The sequence below is a fragment of the Lampris incognitus genome, chromosome 7, assembly GCF_029633865.1.
Source record: "Lampris incognitus isolate fLamInc1 chromosome 7, fLamInc1.hap2, whole genome shotgun sequence".
Taxonomy (NCBI): domain Eukaryota; kingdom Metazoa; phylum Chordata; class Actinopteri; order Lampriformes; family Lampridae; genus Lampris; species Lampris incognitus.
The window spans coordinates 19,730,601-19,736,444 of record NC_079217.1 but is presented as its reverse complement, the minus strand read 5'-3'; the positions used below and the strand labels follow the sequence as shown (position 1 = coordinate 19,736,444).

The window sequence follows — 5,844 nt, the reverse complement described above, 5'->3', positions numbered from 1 at the left end:
GTTAATTCGTGTTGGTTTTAGCCATCCATCCATCCTTCCAACCATCCATTATCCAAACCGCTTATCCTGCTCTCAGGGTCGCGGGGATGCTGGAGCCTATCCCAGCAGTCAGTGGGAGGCAGGCGGGGAGACACCCAGTGTAGGAGCCATTTGGTCTCATCTTGTAAGCACTTGATTGGTCCACTAGGTGTCACTCTAATTGCTATGAGCTCACAGCCATACCGTGGGAACATTCATGCAGGTGACAGGTGTTACTTGACGGAGGGGAGCACACAGTTTTTTGACCGCTTCGCTGCTGCAGGCCACGCTGGGCTGGCAAGCGATACAAGTGTGAGTTTGGAATATTGGGCTGTTTGTGGATGTATGACGCTTTATGGATTATAGACTGAAACATCGTGGTGAGCAATAAAAATTACAACGTTTTAACTTAAACAAGTCTGAACTTTATTTCATAGACACACGTATCACGAAGTGGCCATAGGCACGTCAATTAGGTGCCTGTCTAGCAACCCCTCAGGGACTTTAAGTGTAGGCTTAGTCTCTACACCCTGGATAAGCCGCCAGTCCATCACAGGGCTCTCTCTCTCTCTCTCTCTCTCTCTCTCTCTCTCTCTCTCTCTCTCTCTCTCTCTCTCTCTCTCTCTCTCTCTCTCTCTCTCTCTCTCTCTCTCTCTCTCTCTCTCTCTCTCTCTCTCTCTCTCTCTCTCTCTCTCTCTCTCTCTCTCTCTCTCTCTCTCTCTCTCACACACACACACACACACACACACACACACACTCCTAGGGACAATTTCATACGGCCGATTCACCTGACCTACATTAGATAGATAGATAGATAGATAGATAGATAGATAGATAGATAGATAGATAGATAGATAGATAGATAGATAGATAGATAGATAGATAGATAGATAGATAGATATAGATATGCATGATATATGTACTCAATGATAGTCCTGACCTCTGTATTTTTTTTAGATGCAAAGTACTTTATGAACCACTATCATCACTATCTTGATATTATCAAATTATTATTATTATTTTCTATGTTCTACATAACTTCTGCAGAGTTACATTTAAAGAGTGGCGATACAACACCAGACCATTTTAGTGAGTTTGCTGACATCTACAGGTTACAAACCATGTAAAGGTTAAAGGCATGGCGGGCTGGTATCGATACTCTGTGATGTTAGCATAGCATGATAAACATAGCTGCAGCTAATAACATTAATAATGGGTCAGTTGGATGTAGATTTGCCGAAGAGTCAGCAGTGACAGTACTATTATCAATTGTTAGTGCTGGCTCTGTCTGTCTGTCAATGCTGACATGTGCTGACACACCTGTTAGCTGCAGTTGTGTTTATCCTGCTATGCTAACATCAAAGAGTACCAAGACCAGCCTGACATTTTTAACCTTTCCATGGTTTTTAACCTGTGGATTTCAGCAAACTCACTGAAATGGTCTGGTGTTTAGCTACTCTTTAAGGTTAGTTCACACTGAATAAAAGGGAAATGAAAAGGTTGTGTAAAAGCATCTTGTCATCTTATTTCAGGTGCAAGTTCTTCAAAGAAGCAAGGGGATTTTGGCCTTTTCACTGCGTGCCGTACCAGCAACAACAGCCTAAGGTTCAAACATCCTGTCTGCTCAACTAACGCATGAGTATTCGCTCACATCCACATACACATGAACAGCCATTAAAGATGACTACTAATACCATTGTCAATGACACCACTGCCATTCATTTGACATTTGACATGTTTGCTATAGGAGAATGGTCTCCTCAAAAAATAATCCAGGAGAACATCTTTCATCAATTTAAGGTTGGAGTGCTATTATGCGCCCTGTGTCGGCTCTCCGCCCTTCCACTGTGTGTTTAAAACGGGGGATGGCGCCCTGCTGGCTAAAGCAACAAAGGATGCATGTAACCTCACTCTTCCAGGTCACCATCTGCAGCACTTCAATGAAACTACAAGCTACAGGTGCACGCTGACCCGGAAGGGTCGCGTAGAAGAGAAGAACATCACCATAGATTACAAGATACGCAAAGGGAAAAGTTAGTGTGCACTATCTGTTGAACATACAGTAAAATTAAATTCAGGTGCTGCCAAAATGGAAATAAAAACCATTTGGAGTTAAGACGTTGACTCCAATGTAGCGAAGGGAGGCATGGTGGCGCAGTGGTTAGCGCGGTGACCTCACAGCAAGAAGGTCCTGGGTTCGAGCCCCGGGGTAGTCCAACCTTGGGGGTCATCCCAGGTCATCCTCTGTGTGGAGTTTGCAATTTCTCCCCGTGTCTGCGTGGGTTTCCTCCGGGTGCTCTGGTTTCCTCCCACAGTCCAAAGACATGCAGGTCAGGTGAATCGGCCATACTAAATTGCCCCTAGGTATGAATGTGTGTGTGTGTGTTTGTGTGTGTGTGTTGGTCCTGTGTGATGGCCTGGCGGCCTGTCCAGGGTGTCTCCCTGCCTGCCGCCCAGTGACTAGTGGGATAGGCTCCAGCATCCCCGCAACCCTGAGAGCAGGATAAGCGGTTCAGATAATGGATGGATGGATGTTGACTCCAGGGTTTTTTGTCCTGAACTACTGAACACAAGTGTGTTGCCACAATCATTATGACATGACAGTCAGAACTGATCCATCATCAGTGTCCCACAAAGAGACTGAATTGCAATATTGGTATGATCATGCATGACATATAGTGTATGGCGCCGCACTGGGCTAGAAAAGTACATTGCAGGAATTTAATCCATTGCAGAAGCACCTTATGCGTACAGTTTAACACATTGAGAATAAAAGAGGAGAGCAAAGCAAATGACACTGACCTTCATCTCCCCTTTTTACCCTCAGATCACATCAAACTCTGCCCCAATACCACAGACTTGCTGCTCCATGGAGCTCCAACCTTACTGTGGCCTATGGTGATCCTGGCGCTGTGGAAGGATCTCATCATTGACAGACAGATATTCTGACCTTTGTAGTCTGACAGACTTTAGCAGTTGTCTGTAACAGCACTGTATCAGAAGAGGTCAAGGATACACAATGTACCTGTATGAAAGTAGTTTGTAGTTGAAAGAAAACCTGATGCCCGTTTGCAAATCATTGCATTCTGTACTTTATTGTACTGAATAAAGCTCAGCTATTGCTCTGGCCTGGGATGTCCACTCAGACTAATGGAATTACTAGAAGCCAAGTAATTGACTGAACTTATTAAAACCAGACACAAAATATGTCTCAATGATAAACATATTCTTCATCAGTGTTGTAGTTATTTTTGTGCTATGCTCAGGACACAGACAAAGGAAGTAGTCGAGCTAGGCTCTATACCAATATAATATCAGTGTTGTGATATAAGACATGATATCAACTGGGATTTTGGTTATCGTAATATTGTGATATAAATATTTGGTTCATTGATCTTCAACGCTGCAGTGCAATAATGTGATACAAGTTTGTGAAAAGATTCAACTGTTTTAAAGTAGTGAAGCAAAGAACGAATGCTTCTACCTTCTTTGTCATCCTATCTACTACAACAGTAATGATAATATCTCCAAATATGTGTAAATATCTTACAAAAGCGCCAGTGGTCATACCCAAAAATATTATCACATCATATTGAGGTATTGAGTCAAAAATTTGTTGATTTTTTTTTCCAAGATTGCCCAGCCCTATTGGGTAGTTCCATTAAAGTGCATACTTTGAGCGGTCGGTTTACAAATCTTTCAGATTTCAAGGCCTCCATCACCTACCAGGGATCAAACCACAGGTGCTGTCCAGTGTCTTCTTCTTCTTCCTTTACTAGACTGTCGCTAAAACAGCCAACCTTCATAATGCTGTCTACCGGAAGTCCATATGTGCAATAACTGTCTCTATGACAACAGCCTGACCTCTGTGATGCTGTTAAGTGGTAGAAGCATAGACGAGTAAACCTTATCTCATGGAACCGCCTCAGATTCATGGGCTGCATTCATGGGCCGACGTTATTTAATCAAAAAGGCATTTTAGCATTATATCAAAAAATACCATGATACTACTCATAGCAGGGCTTTTCTTTAATCTGACTATATTTGACTAAAGAATTAAATGGAACAACTTGTTGAGGTTGGGCGGGGGGGGGGGGCATTTTTAAATCTAAAATTAATTTTGAAAGAAATTCAGAAAGGCAATAATTTGAAGGTTTTGCAAAACATACATATATAGTACAAGTGGAACCCATAACACATAATTCACAACCCATATATAACCCATAATAAAGGAACCCATAAGCTTCCATTGGAATTACAAGAGGAAGGCACATGTATGCACCATACACTCTCCAAATAAATAAATAAATAAATAAATAATAGTAATAATAATAAAGAACTCGTACTTTCTCACTGAGGACTTTTTGCTGTACCCAAGAACAAGACTATCTAATGCCCATCCCCCGCTCTCACCCCCCCCCCCCCCACACACACACACACACGCACAAAGTCCATAAGACTTTTAAAAATGCATTGATTACACCAGATTCAGAAAAGGAAATGACTTAGTGGCTCCCAAACTTTTTCTGCAGGGCCCCCCTTTTGTAGATGAAAATATTGTAGATGTAAATATTGTAACACACACACATGCACCCACATAAACACACTCTTGTAATGATCTGTGCCCTCTGGCTATGTTAACTTAAAACATTAATAAAGCAAGGACGACTTCTCTCGTGCTGGGTGTTTATTCACCGACCGGATTCCCACTGACGTTGTTATGTACATCACGTGACTTTGTTGTGGCGCTACGGAAAGCCGTAAGGGACATTAGCAAATCAAATATTACTAGCAAATATTACATCTCCCTTTTTCTGAGAAGTGCTGCTTTCTCTGCAGAGATACAGACCACGTTGAGCACGTTTATAAGCGAATACAATCTCAATAAGAAAGAATATGAAAGTGGAACTCTTATATAACTGGACTGCAACAAAGTAGTGTAAAACATTTCCTTCACTGTCTAAATGTGACACCGTAATAACATTTCATCTTTTTTTTTCCATTTCATTACTGGTAACTGCAAACAGCAGGTAGGTACACAAGGTAAGTGAACGCTGTAAATATTTCTTTTCAAAACATAGCAGGTATAGTACAGGTTGGTGTAAAATTCTCTCTTTTTTAACATTCATAAGTCAAGGATTTGTCTTGGTTTGATCGTGCGACCTGACCTCGTGGTGTAACCAGGCTGTGTGTCTGGTTGTCGCTGATTGTTCGTGTCTGGAGGTTCAGCATGCTCTTGCTGATGGGCTTGTGTGTTGTTGTTAGCGCTGGTAACAGTCTGCTGTGAAGTGTGTGTGTGTGTAGTGTGAGTGTTCACTCTGCTTTGTCGCAGGTGTTGACGGTTGCGTTGGTAGATCTGACCTTCTTTGGTTTGGATGTGGTAGCTCCTGTCTGTGTTCGCTGGTCTTCCCACAGTTGCAGGTCTCCAGGATCCATCCTCCTGCCGGAAGCGGATTGGTGTGCCTGCGGGCAGGTGGGGCAGAGGTTTGGCTGTTCGGTTGTAGTATGCCTGCTGGCGCTGTTGACATACCTCTCTCCTTTTGTGAACATCCTCCTGACTGGCGATCTGTGGCTGCAGGTGTTTTGCTGTTGATGGGAGAATGGACCGCAGCCTCCGACTCATCAGTAGCTGTGCCGGTGATTTCAGGTTGTCCACCGGTGTGTTGCGATACTCCAGTAAGCTCATGTAGGGGTCTTTGTTCTCAGCTTTGGCTTTGTCCAGGATGCGTTTGGCCGTCTGGACAGTCTTCTCGGAGAGGCCGTTGCTCTGTGGGTAGTGGGGGCTTGTGGTGGTGTGTGAGAAACCCCATGTCTGTGAGAAGTTGC

At 43.3% G+C, this 5,844-nt stretch overlaps 1 long non-coding RNA gene across 1 annotated transcript; it reads left to right on the top strand.

Annotated features, from left to right (window-relative positions):
* Window positions 1-285: 285 nt before the first annotated feature.
* On the top strand, window positions 286-3,009 carry LOC130115336 (uncharacterized). The gene is made up of 4 exons (XR_008810484.1): window positions 286-398; window positions 1,551-1,623; window positions 1,766-2,051; window positions 2,846-3,009. It is a non-coding gene; the product is annotated as an uncharacterized LOC130115336 (long non-coding RNA).
* The last annotated feature ends 2,835 nt before the right edge of the window (window positions 3,010-5,844 follow it).